Source organism: Pleurodeles waltl, chromosome 12 (genome assembly GCF_031143425.1).
Source record: "Pleurodeles waltl isolate 20211129_DDA chromosome 12, aPleWal1.hap1.20221129, whole genome shotgun sequence".
NCBI lineage: Eukaryota > Metazoa > Chordata > Amphibia > Caudata > Salamandridae > Pleurodeles > Pleurodeles waltl.
Window position 1 is genome coordinate 597708641 of NC_090451.1, and position 26475 is coordinate 597735115.

The 26475-nt window shown below is 46.9% G+C and overlaps 1 protein-coding gene across 2 annotated transcripts in view; it reads left to right on the forward strand.

The window, feature by feature from the left end:
- The first annotated feature begins 14514 nt into the window (after window positions 1–14514).
- The window catches only part of LOC138268293 (uncharacterized), a 173966-nt gene continuing 162005 nt past the window's right edge, over window positions 14515–26475 (forward strand). The window contains exon 1 of one of the 2 annotated variants that reach the window (XM_069217805.1): window positions 14515–15005. The gene's annotated coding sequence lies outside the window, so the exon portion shown is untranslated. The remainder of the gene's footprint in view (window positions 15006–26475) is intronic. The other variant, XM_069217804.1, reaches the window with a different exon arrangement.

The window sequence follows — 26475 nt, forward strand, 5'->3', positions numbered from 1 at the left end:
CCGCCGCGGACGTGACCGCCATTTCCTATCTGTTCAATCACTCGATACCTGATCTTCGACAGGAGAGGACCTACACTAAAAGTGCTGCTGTGACCTTGGTCTGGAAGAGACAATGGCTCGAGTGTCTGGGGAAAGGGCCCCTGCCTTCACATCGGAGGAGTTGGAGAAACTCGTGGATGGGGTCCTCCCCCAGTACACGCTACTCTACGGTCCTCCAGACAAACAGGTAAGTACACCGGGAGCATGCTGTATGGGCTATGCCTGTGTGGAGTGGGGTGGATGAAAGATGGGGGGAGATGATTTAGGCGTGCATGAAACGACGGTGAGTGCATGTGCCACATGGCTAGGGTAGGGATGGGGGCCAATCACTTTGATGGTGCAGTTGGTAATAACTTTCTCTTCCCCCTGTACAAATCATGTAGGTCAGTGCCCACCAGAAAAAAGATATATGGCGTGCCATCGCCAAGGACGTCGGGACCCTGGTGGTCTACCACAGACGGAGCACCCACTGCCGGAAAAGATGGGAGGACATTCACAGCTGGAGCAAGAAGAGGGCGGAGGCTCAGCTGGGGATGGCCTCCCAACGTGGGAGGGGTGCCCGTCGCACCATGACCCCCTGATGTTCAGGATCCTGGCAGTGGCGTACCCGGAGTTGGATGGGCGCTTAAGGGCATCACAGCAGCCACAAGGGGGTGAGTACACTCGCATTCTGCTGACTTTGCACGCAGTGGAGGGGTCTGGGTGGGGGAGGTAGGCTGTGGGTTTCCCTAGGCCAGGGCGAGTTCCGTAGGCAAGGTCCCTCCGTAAGGCAGGCCATGTGGCACCCCAGCCCACCTCTGTAGAGTGCCAAGTACACCTGGTCATGCCCCTGTGTCATCTATGTGTGCAGATGTCGTCCATAGCCTTGTAGGCCATTTCCCAGGAATTGAACAGTGGAGCCCAAGAGTGCGGCGTAGCGTAGGGGGCTTCTGCGTCTGTCGTGTCCGCCAACAGTAGCGGTAATTCATGCACTCAACATGTCTTTCTTCTGTTGTTTCCCCTCTTTTTGTGGTCTCCCTGTTCTTGTGTGCATTAGCATCACCAGGCGGAGGAGCTGTGGCACCGGAGCACGAGGGAGCTGCATCCCACATGGCCGTGGAGGGCCACACTATGGACTCAGAGTTCACCAGTGGGACGGAGGGCGAGGGGAGCTCCACGGCGGGGACAGGACCTGCGACCAGTGACACGGACTCGTCCTCTGATGGGAGCTCCCTTGTGGTGGCAGCAAAATCTGTGCCCCCCCAACCATCTACAAGTACAGCCGCCACCCCCCCTTCCAGCACTGCCCTCCCAGCAGCCCTTCAACCTTCGCCTCGTGCCCGCTCACCCGGGAGAGTGGGCATCACCTTCGCCCCAGGCACCTCAGGCCCTGCCCCAGTCACCCCTGCTGCCCTCAGTGAGGATGCCATTGACCTTCTCAGGTCCCTCACTGTTGGGCTGTCTACCATTTTGAATGCCATCCAGGGTGTAGAAAGGGAGTTGCAACAAACAAATGCATTCCTGGAGGGCATTCATTCTGGTCAGGCGGCCCTTCAGCGAGCTTTTCAGACTCTGGCCTCAGCACTGATGGCAGCCATTGTCCCTGTGTCTAGACTCCCCCCCTCCAGCTTCCTCCACCCCGACCCAATCCCCTGTACATCAGCCTACAAGCACACCTACAGACCAGTATGCACACACGTCAACACACAAGGGAAGCTCAGGCAAACATAAGCACCACACATCCCACAGACACTCACGCAAGTATCACACACATGCAGACACACCAACATCCACTGCCTCCACTGTGTCCCCCTCCTCCTCGTCTCCCTCCTCCCTCCCTGGCTCGTCTACCCTCACACCTGCATGCACTACCTCTACAGCCACTACGTCCCTCTCCAGTACACCCACCACCACCCCCACTACTATTCACACGCCCCGTGTCCTCTCCCAGTGTGTCTGTGACGCCCCCTCCGAAGATACACAAACGCAGGCACACACCCACCCAAAAGCCATCCACCTCACGACAGCCTCCAGCGCATGCACCTTCACCCAAAGTCAGCAAACGAACACCTCCTACAACCACCTCTTCCTCCACTCCCAAACCCCCTCCAGCTACCCGTCCCAGTGTGTCAAAAAAACTTTTCCTGTCCAACCTTGACCTCTTTCCCACACCTCCCCGACCCCGTCCATCTCATAGGTCCCAAACTAGCACCTCAGCCACAACATCTCTGGGACCAGTGGTGCCTGTAGTCACTGGAATCAGGAGTGCACCGGCCACCAGGGCAGCCAGAATGGCACGGAGCCACAGCACAGACAGTCCCCCACCTGTGAAGCATCAGAAGTTGGCCAGTGCCGTGCGAGAGAGGGGGAAGACTCCAGCCACCAAAGCCGCTCCCAGGGGTCCCGGTGGGAGTGTGGAGTCAGCTGTGACACCTTCCAAGGTGGGGAAGGGCCACAAGAAACCCGGCAAGTCTGGGAAGAGCAGCACGGCGGAGAAGACCGCCATCATCCCCGCTGCCCAGGAGGCCACCGCCAGCATCATCCCCGCTGCCCAGGAGGCCACCGCTAGCACAAGCCCAGCTGCCCAGGAGGCCACCGCCAGCCCAGCTGCCCAGGAGGCCACCGCCAGCACCAGCCCAGCTGCCCACCGCCAGCACCAGCCCAGCTGCCCACCGCCAGCACCAGCCCAGCTGCCAAGGAGGCCACCGCCAGCACCAGCCCGGCTGCCCAGGAGGCCACCGCCAGCACCAGCCCAGCAGGCCACCGCCAGCAAAAGCCCTGCTGGGCCATGAAGGACCGCCAGCAAAAGCCCTGCTGGGCCATGAAGGACCGCCAGCATAAGCCCCGCTGGGCCATGAAGGACCGCCAGCACAAGCCCCGCTGGGCCATGAAGGACCACCAGCAGCTGAGTCCCTGCAATGGAGACCGCCGTCTCAGGCACCGCTGAACAGAGCACCACCGCCTCAAGCACCGCTGAACAGGGCACCGCCGCCTCAAGCACTGCCACCTCCTGCACTGATGAACAGGGCACCGCTGTCTCAAGCACCGCTGAACAGGGCACCGCCGTCTCAAGCACCGCTGGCCCATGAGCGCCAAGGGCACTGACGCTACTGAGTCTGTCACGGGCAGAATGAAGCACTCTGGGCACAAGGTCCCCTCCAGAACCAGTGGAGACTGTTATCCACTTGAGAGACTGTGGCTTTGCCCTCCCCAGGATTGAACAGTGGGCAAGCCACCTACTGTAGAGACTTGAGAGACTGTGGCTTTGCACTCCCCAGGATTGAACAGTGGGCAGACCACCCACTGTAGGGACTTGAGAGACTATGGCTTTACACTCCCCAGGATAAAGCAGTGGGCAAGCCACCCACTGTAGAGACTTGAGAGACTGTGGCTTTGCACTCCCCAGGATAAAGCAGTGGGCAGACCACCCACTGTAGAGACTTGAGAGACTATGCTTGGTATATATTTTGTAAATGGTGTATATATATTTTTTTGCTTACATGATTTTAACATATGACAATGGTTACACTCATTTTCTATTGTCTTTGCATTCTTTCGGGGGGTTGGGGGTGTAACTGTGATGTATTAATATGCATTAGTGTGTGTGTTGTAGTGGGTGAGGGTGGGGGTGTTGCATGTGTATGTCCCTGTTTTTTCCCTCCCCCCTGTGTCGTAGGTGCACTACTCACCGTGGTCTTCGCCGCCGGGGTTCGTGCTCCTGGTAGAGGAGCAGGAAGACTATTGCAGGTAGAATTTGGAGTTCTGGGTCCATGATGTCCTCGTTCCTCGTGGGGTGTGTAGAGGTGAGCGTTTTCCCTTCTAAATTCCTGTTTCCGCCGTGTTTTTATCTGTGGTGAATCCGCCCTGGAAAAGGTGGCGGATTGGCCTGTCATAATAGTGTGGGCGGTACATTGTCTCCCGCCTGTCTGTTGGTGGTGACCGCCGCGCTGTTTGTTTGTACCGCCGTGGCGGTCGGAGTGTTAAAGTGGCTGTCTTTGTAGGCAGTTTCCGCCACAGTCGTAATTCAATTTTTTTAATTTCAAAATGTTTACCGCCGGCCTGTTGGCGGTCTTACCGTTGCTTTGACACCATCCGCCAGGGTTGTAATGACCACCTATGTCTTTTTGTTTTGATAGGGAAGTTATGAGTCAATATTTTGAGGTGACCTAAAGGAGATTCATGAACTGAACTGTTGAAACAATCTGAGAAAATTTTGAGAAAGAGACTATTGAAGGTAACCGGAAAAGACATTGATAACCTGATCTGACTTTTGAAACTTGATTTTGACAAACTGCTAACTGACTTTGACAAAGAAGAAGGGTTCCTGGCAGTAAAACTGCTGAAAGAATTGTTTATTTTTGAGTTTTGATTTTGCTGCAAGTTTTTCATAAGGTATTTCTGCTTTCTGATTCTTTACAGATCATGGATGACACAGATAAGCAAATTAGGGATGTTAGGCGCTGTAGATATATGAGCATTGGTTTGGCAATTATGTGTGGGATTTTGTTTATCGTGTTGATTGTATGCCTGTTTTTGATGCAAAACCATACTTCTGCTTTTGAGACTACCACACTAACGGCTTTAGAGAGGTTTAAGTTAGATGAGAAATATTTGCACGACTATATTAATGCACAAGAAGAACTTTCTTGTAACGTTTTATCTTGCTTGTTGAGTGAATATGTTGAGATGATGGATGCGAAGGATTGTCGTGTGTACACAGATTTCTTCATCAGTCAAGGAAGGAGTCACTTATCATAGTCTTCCAATAACATATAAGTTGTACTCCGTTACTAACAAGGTTCTATAACCAGGAGTATATTCAGAATTTCTACTCCAATCATGACCTCGGATTTTCGTTCGTTCCTATTAGGTATTTGAATAGAAGAGCTAAGGATAATGACATAGTATTAGTTAGAGTATTCTTTGAACCTACACTAACGTTTGGCACAGCATATGCGCATAAGAACAATCTAACATGCTTGCTTACACCTTTAGAAACGAGCTTCTTAGATCATACTGAAGACAATAGAAAGGCGCTGAAGGAGAAATTAGAAAAAGGGACTTACAAGAATGATTACGCTAAAATGTAAGGGAAATTAGCTTTAGATGCATTACACGTAGGGAAGCTTTGTATATATGGGCCAAAATTGTGCACTGACACTTTATTTGTGGGCACAAGTGAATGTAGGCATGTGTTTTTGTTTCAGAGTAAGTGGACATTTATGTGGAATGGGCAGGACCCTGCGATTCCAGGGATACATTATATTTGTGGACTTAATGCTTACTACCTTTTTCCAAGTGGATGGTATGGGACTTGTTATTTGGGGATAGTATTCCCAAAGATTTACCAAATGAAGGATTTAAAAAAGTTTCTGAAAGTGACTGAATTGCATCATAAGAGACAAGGATGGAGTCCTCTTCTACGATAGTGGGAGATATATTTGGTGCGGTGAGTCGTTTAGTGGGAGTCATCCTGAATTTGATCAAGATCCGAAAGTTGTCTACTACTGTGGGTAACATGCTGACAATTTTTTCAGGGGCTATACTCCTGATAGATACTGAATTAGCTGTGGATAGAGCTATGACTCTTCAAAATTGTCTTGCTTTAGACATTCTTTTAGCAAAGGATGGCGGAGTCTGTAAAATGATTAACTCTAGGCATTGCTGCTCATATAGAACTAACAATAGTAAAGAGATAGGAGACTTAATTACTAATATGGCTAACGCAAGTAGTGATTTGAAGGAGTTGAAAGAACCAGGTGTGTGGGAAAAGGTTGGAAAGGGGTTTGCTTCAGTGGGAAATTGGCTTAGTAGTATTTGGAACGGGGTGCTGTTGAAATTTTTACAGGGAATATTAATTGTTGTGGGTTGTCTACTGGGGATCTGGGGATTGTGAAAATTATGCAAAAGAATTAAATTAAAGAGGTCTAAAAAGAATCAGAGGAGGGAAGAAAAGGGAAAGAATGTATAGGGAAAACTCAAGGAGAAGACAAAATGTTGAAGAAATAGAATTATAAGTTTGTGGGTGGAAATTTAGTGTGATGACACATTTAGTCATCAGAGGGATTGCTGCAGCAGATGTATTGATTAGAATTTATTGAGTGCTTATGTATTTTGAATAATGACATGTAGAAAATGAAATGTAGAAATATAATGCGTTCATGAATTTTACTAAATAAATATTAATACTTATGAAATATTCAAAATGTATTAGATTAATGCATTCATATGTCATACTGAGTATAAAGTATGTTTTAGTTTCTTCATTGTAGGCCTTCGCTTAGCGAGTGTCTAGGCCTAGTACTGCAAGGCCTCATGCAGAAGCTGTATTTCTTGGCGTTTAAATTAAAATGCTGACAGAGTGAATTAACTTTGAAATGCTCATTGTCTTGTTAAAATGCTTAGCAGAAGCTTTCCAGGACAACCAATTAACAGGAGACAGTGTCTTTAAAATATATCAAGACGTGTGTAATGTGTGCAAGAGGTTCTTTCCAGGGCGCGAACAATGAAGACACTAACTACTGTAGAAGATGCAACAAATTCGATACCTGACGAGCCAGATGATGGGAACATTGTAAACCAGACCAATCAACCACGTGTGAAGTGTAAAATATTAGAATTCATAGATTTGGTATAGAACTCTCACTGGACAGAGTAATAACGTACGATTATTTGACCAATTGGAACTTAGGGGATAGTTTGGGTGACTTTGATATAACAACGTGACAGAGGAAAAAGATCTCAGACCTTATTCTGATGTGTGATGCAATATTTGAATGAAGAAAAGATTCTGTCATTGGGCTCATACTCTCTGACTGAGAGCCTGATGTTTTGCTGATCGATTAATGACCTGAGGACAAAGACTGATTCTGCTTGCTGACCCATACCGTGGATAGGTAGATATGACAATGTGACTGAATTATATTTTATGCCTTTCCTTTCTAGGTACCAACTGCGCTGTCATAATAATACTTTTAGCTAGATGTTTTTCCAAATTAGTGTTCTGAATTGTTTTGCATTAAGTAATAACTTGCTGATGCTAATCTGGGTTAGTTGAGGCTATTCATATGACTGACAAATTGCAGGGACAAATGTTTGATGAGCTGTCTTGACGAACTCCATGTATTGTCGCGCCGCACCACGCGGCGCGAGCCGAGCATTCGGCTCGCGCCGCACAGCGCGTCCTCAGGACGCGGCGTGCCCCAAGCCTTCTGTGCACCTCACGAGGCCCCAGATTTTGCTTGGGGCCTCGCTCTGCTTTTCCTTGCATTCCTGGTGCCCCCTGACCCCTCCTTACCTGTTCTTTTTTCTTCCTTTCTTCTTGGGGCATTTTTGTTGTACTTTCTTTATGTTTTTTCCCCCTTTCCATGTTACCTTTCTCTTCCCAGCATTCCTTGTTCCTTATTCTCTATGGTTCCTACTCTATTCTGTTCTATGTACTTTTCCCTATCTAAGATGGTGTCCTTTTACTTCCTGTTGGTCATTTCCTGTTTCTTGGTATTTAAGGGTTCTGTTTTCTTCCTTTCCTTGCGCTGCAACACTTTCTGCTCTGATTGTGTCTTCGCTCCTGATTATTTGCCTTCGGTTCTGAATCTCGTCAAAATTAGCGTTTACCTGCATTTTGTTTCTTTTTGATTCCTGTTTTTTTGTTCTTGTTTCAGGAATCTACTGTTTGGAGGTTTTTTCCCCTTTTCAGGGTTTTTTTCCCTCTGGCGCTATTTCTGAAGGGCACGGTCTGTTCTTGGCGTTACCATTGCCTACAGCACTGTGGCTAATAGAAAGAGTCGCCCCTTTCTGGGCCAAAGCCGAACACTCAAGACCCACGCCACTCGAGCTGCGGATTCCAGGCGTAAGCAGCACGTGAGTCGTGACAGATTGCAGCGCCTAACCATCCCGACGTCCTCTGACACCATGGATGATACAGTGGCGGCTGCTGCAGATCCAGATCAATCTCTTCTGACAACAATTCAGCAACAAGCTCAGGAATTGCAACAACTACGCAATGAGAATGCTGTATTACGACAGGCTTTGGCCTTCCGCAGTGGCAATGTTCAGACTATCTCCGCTTCTACTCCTCGTTTCTCTGGTGAACCAACTAAACTGCGTGAATTCCTTGATGCATTCACGGTGTATTTCGCCTTCCGACCTACCCAATTCTCCCATGACAGGACAAAGGTGGGATATCTTATCAGTGCGTTATCCGGTCCTGCCTTGGCCTGGGCAACCCCGATGGTGTCATCCAACGATCCGGTATTGTCAGACTATTCCGCTTTCGTGACTCGCTTCAAACAAATGTTTAGTCGTCCAGGATTGGAGGCCTCAGCGGAAGAAGCCTTATGTGACATCCAACAAGGCTCACAAGATTTCCTTCAATATATTACACGTTTTCGTCAGTTAGCGGCAGAGACCACCTGGGTGGAGCGTACCCTGGTGACTTTGTTTCGCAGAGGACTTAAAGAAGAAATAAAAGATGAATTAGTACATTCCACCAGAGTTGAAGATCTTCGTGGCCTGATGGATCAAGCACTTTCCATCGAGTATCGTCTTCAAGAACGACCAATGGAGAAGAGAAGGAGTAGAGGGTCTTCCCAGCCAAGCACTTCACAGGTGTATCTGCCTCGTTCTGAGGAATCTCGTCCTCCTGCTAGAGACATAGAGGGGGAACCCATGCAAGTGGATACTACTCGAGGGCCGCTCTCTGCTAGTGAGCGGGAAGACAGACGTAAGAAAGGATTGTGCCTGTACTGTGGTTCTGCTGGTCACATGCTTCGTACCTGCCCTGTACGTCCACCAAGACCATCAGGAAACGCCACTTCCCGTCCTCTGTAAGAAGGGAGGGGGCGGGATCATCAGCTATACCTTCCATCAGTTCATTTAATGACAATACAACATACTTGTTCATGTTACCTGTCATGTTACAACTACCTGACGGCCGTCAAGAAAGGACTATGGCATTACTAGATTGTGGTGCTAGTGGTATTTACATGGATAAGACTTGGGCCACTAATCAACAGATTCCAACACAACCCAAAGAAATGCCTGAACAAGTGCACACAGTGGATGGATCCTTGATATCCTCTGGTCCAGTCGATACTACTACCCTGATGTTAAATTTACAGTTTGGTAATCATCAAGAACACATCTCCTTTGATCTCATATCATCCCCCAACCATACCATCATTCTCGGAATTCCGTGGTTTACAAGACATAATCTGTATGTGAATTGGGTAACCCGGACTATTTCTTTGTCCTCACAGTTTTGTCATGAGAACTGTTTTGCTTCCGACAAATATTGGTCACCGAACAGATTAACACCTATTAAAAGTACTACGGAATATTCCATCAATACAGTCCAAGGAGTCCCTGAACACTATTTAGAGTTTCAAGATGTGTTCCAAAAACCATCCAGACCTGTATTACCTCCACATCGAGAATACGATTGTGCTATTCCCTTGGAACCTGGAACTGTCGTTCCCTTTGGAAGGATGTATTCCCTCACGGAACCTGAAAAGGAAGTTCTAAAGGAGTATCTGGAAGAAAATGTACAGAGTGGTCTTATTGTTCCATCGTCTTCTCCGGCAGGGGCTCCTCTCTTTTTTGTACCCAAGAAGACAAAAGATCTTCGTCCTTACCTGGATTTTCGAGGCCTGAATAAGATAACTATAAAGGATCGTTATCCTTTGCCTCTCATCAAGGATATTCTAGAGGCAGTCAGAGGGGCTCAACGTTTTACCAAATTGGATCTTCGGGGAGCCTACCACCTCTTACATATTAAGGAAGGAGACGAGTGGAAAACAGCATTCAGGACACCATTTGGTCATTTTGAGTACAGGGTCATGCCTTTTGGTCTTACTAATGCCCCCGCAATATTTCAAAGATTTATGGACTCAGTGTTTTCTGATCTTTTGAACCAGACAGTTGTAATCTACTTAGACGATATCCGTATTTATTCCAGACACCCCGAACTCCATTCTTCCCATGTGAAACAAGTCCTTCAAAGACTCTGGGCACATCAACTATTCTGTAAACCCGAAAAGTGTGAGTTCGATAAGACGGAAGTCAAATATCTGGGTTATCATTTAAGTCCCACTGGCATAGCTATGGACCAAGAAAAAGTACAAGCCATTCTGGATTGGCCTTCTCCCTCTTCTATTAAAGAAACACAATGTTTCCTAGGATTAGCAAACTTTTATCAGCAGTTCATTTTAGACTTTGCTAAACAGACCAGCCATATAACTCACAATTTAAAGAAGGACAATTTAACGAAGGGGTTTTTCTGGACTAAGGCGGCTGAAACAGCTTTTCAAGATTTAAAGAAGGCTTTCACTCAAGCCCCCATCTTAAGACACCCAGATACCAACAAACAATTTATTGTAGTTACCGATGCTTCCGAAAGAGCCATTGGAGCTGTCTTACTCCAACGACAAGAAGATGATGGTCTTGAACATCCTGTTTTCTATTTGTCCCATATACTCTCTACAGCAGAACAACATTACTCAGTACTTGAAAGGGAGTTATTAGCTCTGAAAACAGCCTGCCTAGAATGGAGACAGTTTCTGATGGGTTCCAAGGAGCCTTTTGAGGTGAGAACAGACCACCGTAATCTACAATGTCTACGTAATTTTGTATGCCAGAATAGTCGCCAGGCCCGTTGGGCCTTTTTCTTCAGTCAGTATGATTTTTACATCACCTATATTCCTGGATCCCAAAATATTCTGGCTGATGCTCTGTCTCGCCGTTATCCAGATTGTACTCCTTCCCCATCTCAGTATCTACTTGAACCTAGTAAGATCATTGGAGTTGCTCAGTTTTTCCTGGAGGAGGTACAACTGGAGTACTCCAGCCTGTCTAACCGCGAAGTAGAGAGACTAAGAACCTTTTTATGCAAGAAGGAAGGATACTATTATCATCAGAATCTGTTATTCCTCCCTACTAACAGAGTTCGAGACAAGGCATTACAGATGTGCCATGATTCGCCGGTTGCTGGTCATAGAGGCATCAAGGCCACACAAGAACTTCTCTCACGATCTTTCTGGTGGCCTACCTGGAAGTCGGATGTTGAAAGATACGTTCAGGCTTGTCCCATATGTGCTCAGGTCAAGATTCCCCGTACCAGACCTGCAGGATTACTACAGCCTTTGCCTGTTCCACCAGCTCCATGGCATACTATTTCTACTGACTTCATGTGTTCACTTCCACCATCAGCAGGAAACCGGGTTATCATGGTCACTGTTGATTCCTTTACTAAAATGGCTCACTTCACTGCCCTAAAAAAGTTACCTACATCCATAGAATTAAGCCAGATATTTATCGACCATATTTTCCATCTCCATGGACTTCCACATACCATTGTATCTGACAGAGGACCTCAGTATATTTCCCGGTTTTGGAAATATTTTTGCAAGACACTAAATATCAATATAGCACTATCATCCGGTTTCCATCCTCAGACCAATGGACAGACTGAGCGTCTGAACCAAGGATTAGAGCAATACCTTCGCTGTTTTTGTAATTTTTTGTAATTCTACCCAAAGCAACTGGAACACTTATCTCCCTATTGCTGAATTTTCCTACAACAATACTGTCCATAGTGCCTCCAAAGTCACTCCTTTTTTCTGTTCCTATGGTTATCATCCTACCTCTTTTCCTACTTCTCCTCAATCTACCTCTCCTCTACCTGCGATTACTTCTTTTTCCAAACGTCTTCTACAAATCCATAGACTAATTCGATCTAATTTATTAAACACCAAGAGATATATGAAGAAGATCGCAGATAAGAAACGTGGACCCACTCCAGATTATCACCCTCAAGATAAAGTCTGGCTTTCCTCCAAATTCTTGCCCTCACGCCTTTCTCTAAATAAGTTCACACCTCGCTATTATGGGCCTTTCCGTATTCTTCAGTTGATTAATCCTGTCACTGTTCGTCTTCGCTTGCCTCATACTTGGAAAATTCATCCAGTCTTTCATGTTTCCCAGCTCAAACCTTATGTACCTGACCCTTTCTCTCGTCAGTTTCCTTGTCCTCCTCCTGTGTTGGTGAATGATGTACCTGAATATGAGGTTCAAGAAATTTGTGACTCTCGCCTTTTTCACAAACGTCTTCAGTATTTGGTTCACTGGAAGGGATATCCTCTTAGTGAATGCTCTTGGGAAGATGCATCTTCTGTTCACCCACCTCTTCTGATTTCTCGTTTTCACTGTTTGTTTCCCCTCAAACCTGGGCCTTCGGGGGGGGACCTACTGTTGCGCCGCACAGCGCGTCCTCAGGACGCGGCGCGCCCCGAGCCTTCTGTGCACCTCACGAGGCCCCAGATTTTGCTTGGGGCCTCGCTCTGCTTTTCCTTGCGTTCCTGGTGCCCCTGACCCCTCCTTACCTGTTCTTTTTTCTTCCTTTCTTCTTTTCTTCTTGGGGCATTTTGTTGTACTTTCTTTATGTTTTTGCCCCCTTCCCATGTTACCTTTCTCTTCCCAGCATTCCTTGTTCCTTATTCTCTATGGTTCCTACTCTATTCTGTTCTATGTACTTTTCCCTATCTAAAGATGGTGTCCTTTTACTTCCTGTTGGTCATTTCCTGTTTCTTGGTATTTAAGGGTTCTGTTTTCTTCCTTTCCTTGCGCTGCAACACTTTCTGCTCTGATTGTGTCTTTGCTCCGGATTATTTGCCTTCGGTTCTGAATCTCGTCAAAATTAGCGTTTACCTGCATTTTGTTTCTTTTTGATTCCTGGTTTTTTGTTCTTGTTTCAGGAATCTACTGTTTGGAGGTTTTTTCCCCTTTTCAGGGTTTTTTTCCCTCTGGCGCTATTTCTGAAGGGCACGGTCTGTTCTTGGCGTTACCATTGCCTACAGCACCGTGGCTACTAGAAAGAGTCGCCCCTTTCTGGGCCAAAGCCGAACACTCAAGACCCACGCCACTCGATCTGCGGATTCCAGGCGTAAGCAGCACGTGAGTCGTGACATGTATGAAATTACTTCATCGCAACTGACTTTGCTGCTATTGATCTGTACTGTTGCTTTAGAATGTGTTGTGATTCAAGCCTTGATTAGATTGCGTCGCCTTGGTCAACCAGTACTGTTTTATATATGTTTCATTTGATTTTGAGATTAATCTACATGACTCTAGCTTTGTTAATATAAGGGAAATAAACTTACTAAACTTTACTAAAGGTGTGGTTATTCGTGGCTGAAAGGCCATGGTGCGTGACAATTACTGACTCCATTGATTATTGATTTAACTAATGGTTATTATTTTGTATCGATTATTGTTTCTGTTCTGGAACTATGGTAAGAACACCCTGAACGAGTTAAAGGTGTGGTTATTCATGGCTAAAAGGCCATGGTGTGTGACAATTACTGACTCCATTGATTATTGATTAGACTAGTGATTATTATTTTGTATTGATTATTGTTTCTGTTCTGGAACTATGGTAAGAACACCCTGAACGAGTCAAAAGGTTCATCCACCTACACACGTCCCCTTGTAACTGTACTTATTAAGTAAGGTTCGACACGCTATCAATGCTGGAAGAGGTGTGGTTACACTGGGGAACTGATGGGCCAAAAGAATCATGATTATTGTGGTACATTATTACCGTAGGGGGTACATTTTGCTCGTCTGCATTGGGGGCCCTTACTCATTTACTTTCTTCTTTGTGTCTGACTTCTTACAGACTGAAATACAGCAGCAGGAAAGGTTCTCAGTTTATTCTCCTGCATACCTGCGGCCACAGGGTCTACACTGTTGCACTCTGTCACAAGCTAAGCTTTCATGAAAACCTATGTGCTTCACCCGAGTATCAATTTCATACCTTTAAACTGCACTTTTAATGCGCCTTTTAGACCAGTGAATTCCAGAAAACGGGATGTTTCTAAAATGAATCTTAGCCTTTCTCTACTCATGATCAAATGTCACTCAAAGCCTCACACATGGTGCACTAAAGTGTCACATGAGAACACAGAAAACAGACATGTCACACACACACACACACAAACTGAAAACTTGGCCTCTCCATTACTGTGAGGGGGAGCAAGATGGCGGCCAATAGATCGAGCCATAACGCAGGTCGCTCGGGTTCCTAGCGCTTATAACGCCGGCTCGGCACTGCAACACCACGCTGACGGTGCCGGTAATAGTCCCCGGCCTCCTGGCTGGCTCAGCCCTGAAGAGGGCAGCGTCCAAGGAATTCTCGCTCTGCCTTTGGCTGGAGTTTCGGCAAACAGTTTTGCCGCGTTTGTATCCCCTACTATTCTTACAGGACGGGAGTGGGGACTGGAGTGCTCCCGTATTTCGTCGACTTCCACACCAGTTGACATACCGGACCGCCCACATGGGTCCCAAACAAACCGGGGCTTAAAAGGACGCCCGCGCCATTGCCTACACGAACCTGAAGTTCCGGATCAGCCGGTACAAGTTTGGGGGCTGGGCGTAAAAGCGGACGGAGCCCTCTTGTTCAGGAAGAGAGACACTAGAAAAGCAGAGGCGGGGGAGGACTCCCCGCAGTGGTCCCAGGCGGGACAGTTGATTCTATATACCGCTTGTTACCCGAGTGCAGTTACCGAGTGGAACACTTTGCACTACATTTAAATAACGTTCATCAGTTCCACAACAGCAAACACTGCTCCTTCCCCTGCTCCGGCTATGCCGCGGGTTTACTGGCCTCGTCCACTCCACCCACCCTGGGATTTAGGGACATCTACGGCCGCACATTTGTGGCCACGACCCAGCGGTTTGGCCCGCCCATTCCTTGTTACCTCGCCCTCCTCCAGCACGATATCCACCTTGGCCCCGCCTCTTTTACATTCATGCTGGGACTCTCGCGGGAAGGAAAATGTGAGATCCCCACCGAAAAATAAACAGTTCACAGTGAGGATGTTGTACCCATAAGGATCGCACTGAAGCGCATGGAAGGCAGCTCATCCACGGAAAGCGAAGCAGGGACCTGAAGCCCCTCGGCGTTCGTGAGTTCAGATCGCAATTTAGGGAGGGTAGGGCTTGCTCATGGACTAAGTTGAATATAATTTTTTGGTCGGGGAGTAGGGGTGGCTTGGGTCTAAGAGGAGTTGCGGTGATGCGTCTGTGTCACAAATCGGCGTGTCACAAATAACAGTTTTTTTCCAATCCACGGTAGGTTGCATTCTGGGACAGCGGCACTAAACGCCAGGCGTTAATGTTATTGTCTAAAAAGTTAGACTGGCACTCAACGTGGCAGGCCGACCGCGTGATTCCTGTATAAACGACGTGTTTCTAATTGCAATTACATCTATAGAGCATTTACTACCCGGACAAGGCGATGAAGCGCATTATGTCGGGCAGCATGCTGCTCAACAAACCAGGATTTGTCGAGTATTATTATTTCTTACTGCTGGCTACAGTTTCTAAGCTTTCACTTCAGTTTCTTTGTGATGTTTTATAGGGTTTAGTCTGGGCTTGCGTTAGAGCTGGTGGGTGGTGACGCCTGTTGCGACAGTCTTTTTTTTGGTGTCCACCGTACGACCTCCTCCTCGGTGCCCTTCATCTCTCCACAGCCCCGCTCTCACATTTGTTTTAAAGCGCTGGGAAAGGCTAGCTTTACTAATCCACATAAAATACAGATGTGTTCTTTGTAGCAGGCATATTAACCCTCAGCTCTACTTTACGGCGAGTCAAAAGTGCCACTAGACAAAACACGGATCTCCCTATCTAGCACGAACATTAATCACAAGTTATCTTGACATTTTTATTGCCGCCTGAAACCTGGATGCTCAAGCAGCTGTGCAGCAGATGCTTTTGAATCATAAGTTATTGCTAAACACAGCCCGCCTCCTTTCCAGGTCTGCGCCCAGTGAAGCCACACTGCCCAGAGTTTAGTTGTGATCATTCACTGGGGGAGGAATGTGTAGAGTGCTCCTGGGCTAGAGGCTGGACTCGCAGAGCAATACATGGAATTCTGGCCCTAGACCCCAGGTTCAGCTTGGCACCCCCAAAATTTGCCACCCTTCCCTGATCACACCTGTTCATGAAAGACCATTTGGTTAGTCTCATTGCCCGAATTTTTTTGATAAATTATTGCATTTTAAAGTTTATAGAGCCAGTAACATTGGTGAAAACTAGAAGCACCATATTTTGGCCGAGCAGGAGAAGTGAAATAAAATGGGCAAGGATCGCAGCTCCAGATCTGGCTATGTTTGCCACCTGTTTTTTTGTTTTGTTTAGGTCGCATGTGCAAGTGCTTTCTGAACTGTTTTTAAGTATTCTGTGAGCTTTTAACCAAGTCCATCACTTTCACTCGCTCGTGGGCTTGCCTTTCAAAAACCCCTTGATGTCATTGGTAAATGCTTTATTTTTATCGCCTTGGGGTGGTTTTGTTACTGTCTTGCGGGCAGACCCTGTAAACTGTAAAAAAAAACAGGTCATGGTGAGCGATGTGTCCGGGTTGAAGTAGAGGGTTCATGCGTGGTGTGTAGGGGTGGGGGGCTGCCTAGTGTGGCGAGCTACCAGGAGTCACCCTAAGCTGATGTGGAGGATTCCAGGATGAGGATCTCGGCCTTGTCAGAGTTGAGTTTGAGGCAGCTCTCCTTCATCCAGGCAGCAACAGCTTCCATCCCGTTGTGGAAGTTCTTCTTGGGTGTTGTAAGGTTTTCGGTCAGAGAGATGATCAGCTGAGTGTCATCGGCATAGGAGATGATGCTCAGTCCGTGGCTTCCGATGATGGGTGCAAGTGGGGCCATGTAGATGTTGAAGAGTGTGGGGCTCTGGGAGGAGTCCTGAGGTACTCCGTAGGTTCTGATAGGTATGGCAGGAGTCTGACTTAATGTGTTCTGCTGGTCAGGAAGGATCAAATCCACAGTTGGGCCTTGTAGCAGATGTCTGCAGCGTGGGTCTGGAGCAGTGGGTGTGGTGGGAGACTGTTGAAGGCTGCTGATAGGTCCAGTAGGATGAGGGCTGCTCTTTGACCGAGGTCGAGGGGAGAGTGGGTGTCATCTGTGGCAGCGAGGAGGGTGGTCTCTGTGCTGTGGTTGGTCATGAATCCTGATTGGGAGGCTTCCAGGATGTTGTTGTCCTCTGTGTTTGTGGAGCTGAATGTTGATGGGTTTTTCAATGACCATGTCCAGGAAAGGCAGCAGCGAGATGGTGTCAACCGTGGGTTTCTTCAGGAGCGGGTGGATCCTAGCGTGCTTCCGGTCCTCGGGGAAGGAGGCCGTCTCCAGGGAGCAGTTGAGGGTTTTGCAGACCTCAGGTGCGATTGAGGTGCTAACTTTGTTGAAGATGTAGTGGGGGCAGGGATCGGTCTGGGCCCCAGAGTGGATGCTGCTCATGATGGAACGGGTCTCGTCCGTGGTGAAGGTAGATCCAGTGGGGCAGGATCTGTGAGGGTTCGGTAGATCCAAGCTGGAGGCTTGTTGGTGGGCTTGGAGCGCCTTGGGGTCCAAAGGCTATTTGGTGGTGGAAGAAGGAGGCTAATCTTTCAGAGGTCCGGAGATGGAGGGATGTTCGCAGCTTCTGCATGGGATTTGGCAAATTCTTTGATCATGGAGAAGAGTTATTTTGTGTTGTGTGCTGTGGCGTTGATACAGTTCTGCAGGATGGCTTTCCTGGAGGATCTGATGAGGTGATGGTGGGATTTGGTGGCGGATTTGAAGGCTGCATGGTCCTCTGGGGAGTTGCTGTTTCCCCATCTTTTTTCTAGCCGTCTGCATGTGCACTTGGAGTGCTGGGAAAACCAACTGGCCTTTGTTGTAGTTGGACTACTGTTCCAGACATGACTGCTGGTTTAGGGATGACCACACTCTTGTTTGTGGGCGACTAAGTCAATCCTACAACAAGTCGCAAGCAACTGTTGGCCCAACCCTCCCGGCTCAAAAGCAGTACCTTACCAAAAATGCGAACAGTAAAATGTGATTTCTGCCAGCCTTTACGCATGGACTCAGGAGTGCGACATCTCAGGGGAGTCATGGTTAAACTGAGAGTACACTTTTCTCACATGAGCAACAAGTCTTGGTCACACACAGGCAGTGAAGTAGATGCAGTGCAGTTTTCAATAGGTTTTATTAACAAGACTGCAATCTACTATAAAATACGTGAGCTGCAACAATTAGGCTAATGGACCATGCAAGAAGCTGAATTGTAAAAACAAGAGTCCCGAATACAAAGACTCCACCATCTTGCAATAACATGAAATGTAAAATATCTCTAGAGAACCTAATCTCTAACCTAAAGAGAGCTGGGTGTAATAAACCTAATCTGCCAGTACCAGGTCCATGAGAAGAGCCCCATAGCCTGCGTTACCTTGGAATGAGGTCTCTAGATCAGACTCTGTGGGGACATGACAGCTGGGTCTGCATCAAGGCGATGTGTAGCATAGATAGCTTTGATGGCATCTGGAAGGAACCCCTCTGATAACCTTGTCTGCGTGAGATGTAGTTATACAGATCATGTAGGACCCCTGACGCAGGTATGTTCCCAAACAATATATAAGAAGGCATGCTTGGGGTGGCAATTATATAAACAATTCCCTCCAAAACTACATTATGTTCCTGTTACACGTAAGTACCTTTGTATCTCACTTAACGTTCACAGAGTGGCACTGATAACGTGAAATCAAAACATTGTCCTAACTATAAACATAGCAGCCACCTTTGAAGAAATAATTAAATAAACAGGCTAAGACCGACCAATCTAAGTAGGTTAAAAGTCACTAGGTGACGGGGCACAGGCCTGCAAGCCAGAAGGCTAAGGTAAACTCCTGATTCCCATTAAAACTAAGTAGGATCCACTACACCCTCCCCATTGCCATTACAAAGATGACGCCAGTGAAGTATGAGTCCAAGCTAAAATGCTCTGAGCTGAAAACGAGTAAAAGCTTAAAAAAACTTCTTTAAAACATACAGAGATAAAAACGTCGACAATGACAAGCACAGCAGACCAAAGCCAATCTTATCAAGAAGGAAATCTGACATAACACTTTTGAAACTTTGGAATAAAACCAATGGCCAAATCAGTTTACAATAGTCATGATCTTGAAAAATTGTCTCAGAAGTCATTGAAAGGAAGTGCATCCAGGAATGACTCCACATGGTCAGATGTCATATCCATGACAAGATTGGCAGACGGGTCCATAGAGCCGAAGTGCACGGAAGTCTCAAGCGCAGGATCACCCCCGAAGGCAGTACCATCCAGAGTGCCTCAAGATGCCATAGTTGACATGGGGTGACTCATGAATGGCTTTCCGAATCAGCTTCAGTCTCATGGGGCACGACTCTAAATGAATCCTCATCGTGAACACCAGCAGCTCTTGGTCCACAGGAGTCACCTGCGGAACAGCAAGGCACACCGAAAGGTGGGCACTCAGAGGCACCAGGTGCAATGGAAGGCAAGTTGCATGCACCTTAGGATTGGTCGGAATGACAATGACTAATCATGCTCCAATTCTTCCAGTAACGGAGCACCACAGCACGCTCCTGGCGCAGCTGGGCTGGTGGGAGTAGCTCCATTGCTCCGCTTAGCTGAGCAGCCACAACCACTGCGAATCAGAAACAGCAGCAGCAGTATCCCGCCAATCAATGCCAAAGTCACAGGAAAGCCGCCAAACACACTTGAAAAGAGTGAATGGATGGCTGAAGGAATGACTCCGAAGACAGTCTGGAACATGGACACAAATCCGGACCCAACAGCCTTAAAGAAGTGCACAATCCCTGTAGTGCTTGACACATTGAATATTCTGGATACCAACTCTCCAAAGTGCTTGGGAAAGTTGGTATTTAATAGGGATTGTATCTCGGCTGATGATCTTGCTATCTGGAGAGCATTCGTCTCTCTAGCTGATGTCAACGCAACCTGTTTCTGGAACAGTAGCTCCTTTAATCTGCTCAGCCTGTCATAATTTACTTTAGTAAAATCAATATGAGTACACAATTCTGCTACTCTTCTCTTGTGTGTGTGTGTGTGTGTGTGTTTGCGTTGGGGGAATAGAACAGGTCCACAAGTTACAATCTTAGAGACTGAAATTGCGTTGGCAATTCCTGGTCTCATACCGCAACAGCTCTGTTCGTTCAGGACCACATAACTTCCATTTGAAAGTATATGAAATGCTGGACGAATCAAACGGACGGGAATACCTATCAGAAAAAAGGCCAGGTTTGCGACCCCAGCATTGCAAAGGCCATGTAGGGACACCTGTTTGCAAATCATTGAATGAGTAACAGTAGTCTCACATTCACTTCAGCTGAGAAAGACTTCTGTTTCGCGAAAGACCTCTGTTTCGCCTTTCAGACATTTCCCTACGAAGGGCTACTCCAAATGGTCTTTAATATAGCTATCTCCTAGCCGCTCGTATGTGCCCACGGCAAGATGTTTCATGCATTTCATAAAATGGAAGGTGCAAATGGGCAGATTTATAATGCCGTGTACAAGCCATACTGTTAATGGTCTTTCTAGAACAGTGCAAGGCAGCTTTTCTAGCTTTTCTTTATGAAGCATGGTGAAACTCGCTTCCCTTGTAGCCGTTATCTTTTGTTCCCTGGGTAAATTTAAAAGCACCAAACAGGTCACTACTGTTAATGTATTTCCTTGGAATGCGGCGATGTTTCAAAATCTGCAGTGTCCATCCTAACTGTGTGACAGAACGCAGTTGACATTGTCTATGGTGTAAAAAGGACATGTCATTTTGAATGTTTTCAATCACCGATGGCACTGTTATTAAGGAAGTATATTTTGTTGGACTGAGTATTCATGCCATTATCGACAACGGCTAAAACCTTTATCAGTCTGCCTCAAGCGCACAACTGCTTCCATTTGAGAACGTTTCCAGATCTCATTGTATACGCATACAACCTCTTTAGATCGGGGCTTTCTGGGACCTAGAAAGAAATGTTGTAAATCTATGTCTTCAGATAGTGTATTAAGATGTTCTTTAACTCCTACTAAGGGGTTAGTCTGTAACCATTGTTTGCACAGTTTACCCACACTGTATGTGGAAACTGTACACAAGTGTTGACCCGAGACAAAGCAAGGGTCCAGCTGCTAAGCTTGAAACCTGACGAATTACAGAACACGCTTGACACCCATTTGTGTCTATTGGCTGCAATAACCTCCCACCGGGACTAGAAAGTGAAAAATTATAAGTACCAGCCTGGACCTGTTCTTCCAGTATTCGTATCCTTTAACTGCAAGTCAGGAAACAAAGGAGTCTGTATACAATAATTAAGTGTTAGCAAAATTTGCTGTATTTTTGAAGGTGGTAACTTGAAGTAGCATGACGCTGCATATGAAGTGTCATGCCCAAAAATATATTCTAATTTGTCTGTATACTTTTCAGGACTCCCCACTGGAGGTGTAGAACAGTGTACCCACTGTCTATAATTGAATACTGATCTGTGTCTTGTTGCTCGGTGCAGGTAGGAATGTCCCCAATTATTATAACAGAACATTTTCCCCATAATTGTTTGTGTTAGCATACACATATTCACTTTCAAATACAGTATACTCTTTTAGCTCAGCAAGCATTGAATCAACTGTTTGAACATCCCAGTCATCAGAAACAACACCAGATGTAATTACATCAGTCATCGAAATTTTAAAAACCTATGGAATTTGAATGACCACTGTATGCCGGTATATATCAAATGGAACTTTATCCCAAACAATCCCATCTGGAATTGGTACTGTTGAAATGTTCACAAGGGACAAGTCTCTTCAGACTTTATGTGAGGAAAGATATGGAGTTAGAACTTTATCCACTGGCTCTACAGTAGAGATAATGACCATTTATCAAAATGGAGAAAACAGTCATGAAACCAATCCATAACAGAAAGGCAAGCAATGTCAGAAATATCGACAGATAATTCAATGGACAAACTAAATAGTTATTTTTAAGCCAAATGTACAGCTTATGCATCTTTGAAACGGTTTCCGTTACAAGTACAGATGAAGTTGAAGAGAAGTCATCAAGGTCGTTGAAATAACCAGAAGCAGTCTCTGCAAACACAGGAGCTGGTGCACTATTGGTGGATGTATCCACTTTATGTGGAGGTTAATAGTAGATGATGTTGTCAGTTTGCGTTGAGTTGGAGTAGAAGACGGCCACATATTGGACAGTTCTTGTTGGTGAGGTGGTAACAGAAATTAGCAGAAGATCATTTTCCGCCCTCCTCATGCTGGAGGAAGCATTCGTAGCATCGTTGTAGATATTGGTGTAGTCAGAAGAGCTGTTGTTTCTTCCTTGAAGAGGTGTGTCCTGTTTGGTAGTGAGAGGGGCCCGGAAACTACCCAAGGGTACCTGTGGGTCTACTGTGGAGGATCGGCCACATGGTGCATTTTTATATTTATATTATCAATGAAGACAATCTGTCTACTGGCAGTGGTGGTAAGATGATTGTTATGGTGCCTTGTATTCCCAGGACTGGGACCGGTGCTCTGTAGGATGGGCCAAATTCCTTCTTCACAGCAATCTTCTCACAAACCAGATCCCCAACTTTAGAAATCCAGCCTGTAGAAGTTGTTTCGGAATCGCTTATTCCTAAGGTGGCAGCACTGGTGGATGAATTATCACAAAATGTCTGAAGCTCCTGCAAGACAGTGAGACGTTCATTTATATCAAATGGTGTATCTGCTGCAACCAAACCAGGGCCATCTAGATCTGGGACATACATAGGTATCCCAAAGAGGACCTCGTAAGGAGTGCGTCCTTCCAAGGACTGTCTGGGCTCTCTAGAATTCATATAGGTGATAAAGCCAACTGCGCCTGAACCTAATACTATAGCTGTTAAGGACTGCTTTAGAGCTTAATTCCTCCTCTGCACGACCGAATTACCCTCTGGATGGTAGGATGAGGAGTAATGGAGTTCAACATTCATCGTCCTCATTGTGTCCCTGAATGCCTTAGAGGCAAAGGCAGGGCCTTGGTCCGAATGGAATGCTGCAACAGCATATGTATCGCTAAAGATCAGCAAGTCTTTTATAACAGATCGAGCATCAGCCAACAGCTGTGGCCATACCCACAGGAATCTAGCACAAGATTCTACAGCAACTAAGATGTATTTGTGTGCACCATCAGGTTGTAAGGGACCACAGTGTTCCAGGTACACACATTGTAGTGGCCTATTGGACACTAAGAGGGATGTCTGCGGAGGGCGTTTGAGGTTAGAGCCCTTAATCTGCTGATACATGTCACAGCAAAGGACATATTGCTTGGTCTGTTTGTATAAACCTGGCCACCTGAAGCGTTTCTGTAAGAGTGTTATTGTGGCTGCAACACCAGCATGAGCAGATGCGACACCCTCATGCGTTGCTTTGACGAGATCAAATCTCTGGTCCTGGTTGGGGATCACTCGATCTCCAACCGTAGGAATTGTTGTAAAAGCAACATTCTGTGCACTGATGAGGTAGGAATACTTTGTAGGGTATGCTTTTGGGAGAGGCTTGCCTTCAGCCGAAGCTTTCACAGGAGTCAGTATTTCATTATCCATTCTCGTCTGAGAACGAGTCGCTGCAGCAATAGAAGCAGTAACTACTACAGATTTGGCCGCTTCATCAGTCAAGGTGTTTCAAATAACGTGTACACCTACTAGTTGGTGGCCCAGTGTATGGACTACATGAGCATCCAATAGCTTCTCCTTAAGATTAGCTACCCTCCCACACAGAGTTCTGTGTTTAATGGTGTTCCCCTTGGAGTCTCTGAATCCGTTCAACTGCCAGTGATTAGGATAATCATTTTAGGACTGGACACAGTAGTATGAATCACACAGTATCAATGTAAGGTGTCTTGGATCTGTATGTTCCATTGTCAGGTCAAGGGCTTTCAGTTCAGCCAATTGTGCTGCACAGTCCCCTAGCGCCTATGTGTAGGTATTATGATGGTGTAATACATCCTCCTTCATCACTATGCTCACAGCTGAGCAAGCAGCTGAATATTGATGTTTTGTACCTAGAGCTGGTTGTGCTGAACAATCAGTGTAAGTGACAGTGTCATATCTGTCAAGTGGCAAGATGTTAAAAGGTGCGGGGTACTCCTATTCATATTGGAGTAATAAACTCCTGTTTTGCATTAAAACTAAATAGGATTGACGTCTTTCATAGTGGGGCCAGTGTGTTGGCGCATTCGGAGATCCATTGGCGGAAGTTCTGTGCTGAGATGTTTGCGTATGTGGCGTCAGGTGGAGGGGACTTGCTGAGGGTGTCAGTGAGCTGTTCCTCTGTGATCTTTTTTCATTTCCTGTTAGGGGGCTGGCGGTGCTGAGGTGGGCTGTTGGTGTGATGATGAACTGAATGCAGTGGGAGTCGGTCCAGTGTAGCTTGGAGGTGGAGTCGATGGTGATATTGCTACTGGCGGAGAAGATTGGGTTGTGTGTGTGTCCATCGATGTGTGTTTGTGAGGTGAACAGCTGCTTGAGTCAGACTGTGGTGAGGTTCTCGAGCAGTGAATCTGTGTTGTGGTTGTCAATGTGGTAGTTGAAGTTGCAGAGGAGAAGGTAGTTTGTGGATGCAAGTGCATGGGGGGGGGGCTAAAGATCTCAAAGATTGAGTCGTTGAAGGCTGGGCCGGGTGGCCGATAGATCTTCGGGGTGTTGTGGACCTGAAAGTGGAGGTGCTCCATGAGGGGGAAGTCTTACTGTGTGTTTGTTGTCAGGAGGCGGGTGGTCTTGGGCGATGGCCACTCCGCCGCCTGGACAGAAGGGCCAGTCTTTACGGAGCAGTTTGTAGTTCCTGGGAATGGCAACATCTGATTATGACACTGGGTTTGTCCAGGTTTCGGTGAGACAGGCGTTGTTCAGGCAGTTAAAGTCTAGAAGGTCCCAGAGTTCTAAGGCGTGTTTGTGGAAGGAGTGTATTTTGAGGAGGATGCATTTGAGGTGCTCATGGTGAGTGTCCGAAGGTCTTGTAGCAGGAAGGTCCGGAGTTTGGTGTGATGTGGAGGTCTGGTGACAGTGGAGGCAGGAAAAAGGCCCATGGGTGTCTCTGGGGGTCGCAAGATGGCAGGCAGTGGAGCATCCAGTGTTCAGTGCATGGAGGGTCTCTGCGTTGTAGCGATGGGTGGTATGGGAACCAGGGCCTGTGGCTGCTGGGTGCGGTCCAGGCGCGGGCGGACACAGACAGGATTGCCTTTGGCGTGCCTGATGCACAGCAGTGCAGCGGCCACTCTTAAGAAGGGGAGGAAAGGATTGGTCTGCTGGGAGGCGGGGCGGCGGTAGAGTGTTTCGCAGGGAGGGGGCAGGGCTGCAGCAGTGGGGGGGGGGAAGCACGGGAAGCAGGAAAGATGTAAAACAGGCAAAAGACAAAAATGCAAAATACAAAAGCCAGAAAGAAAGACAGAAAAAAATAAAAAGAAGAAAGGCAGAAAGCAGAAAAGACTGTGGCAGACACACCAAGAGATGAGGTGCAGGCAGGTGCCTGTGGGTGGAGGTGGGCCTCGATCTCTGAGCTGGAAGACTCTTCAGAGGCTGAGGCAGCGCAGCAGCAGCGGTGGCCATGCAGGAGGGAGCGACAAATGATGACTGTAGGAGGCTGGCCTGGCTTATAGTGGGTACCTGATGGTACTTACACCTTGTGCCAGGCCCAGTTATCCCTTATTAGTAGATTAGTAGTGTTCTAGCAGCTTAGGCTGATAGAGGTAGCTATAGCAAAGCAGCTTAGGCTGAACTAGGAGACATGCAAAGCTCCTACTATGCCACTTATATCATATAGCACTATATCATAAGAATCACAATACTCGGAGTTACTAAAAATAAAGGTACTTTATTTTAGTGACAATATGTCAGAAATATCTCAGAGGATATTGTCCCTTAGGAGGTAAGTAAAATACACAAAATATACACACAAACCAAAATCAGGTAAGTAAATAGTTAGAAAAGTAGTACAAACACTGTAGTATACAATAGGATGCAATAGGCCTAGGGGCAACACAAACCATATACTAAGAAAGTGGAATACAAACCACTTAGGGAACCCAGGCCTAGTGTAGTGCGTAGAGGGTTGCTGGGAATGTAAGAAAACACTAAGGGTGTCCAAGATACCCCACCCCAAGACCCTGAAAAGTAGGAGTAAAGTTATCCTACTTCCCCAGAAACACACTAAAGTTGTGATAGGAGATTCTGCAAGAACCACAACTGACTGCAAAGCATTGAAGACGGATTCCTGGACCTGAGGACCTGCAAAGGAAAGGGACCAAGTCCAAGAGTCATGAAAGTGTCCGGAGGGCAGGAGCCCACTAAACCCCGGATGAAGGTGCAAAATGGCTTCCAGAAGATGCCAGGAACTTCTCCTTTGCACAGAAGATGTCCCTTGGCACGCTGGAGGATGCAGAGTTGTTTCCACGCAGAAAGACCGCAAACAAGCCTTGCTAGCTGAAAAGGTCGCGGTTGAAGAAAATGGGTGCTGCCTGGGCCCAGGCAGGACCAGGAGGTCGCCCCTTGGAGGAGGAGACAAAGGGGGCACTCAGTAGCACAGAGAGCCCACGCAGAAGCAGGCAGCACCCGCAGAAGC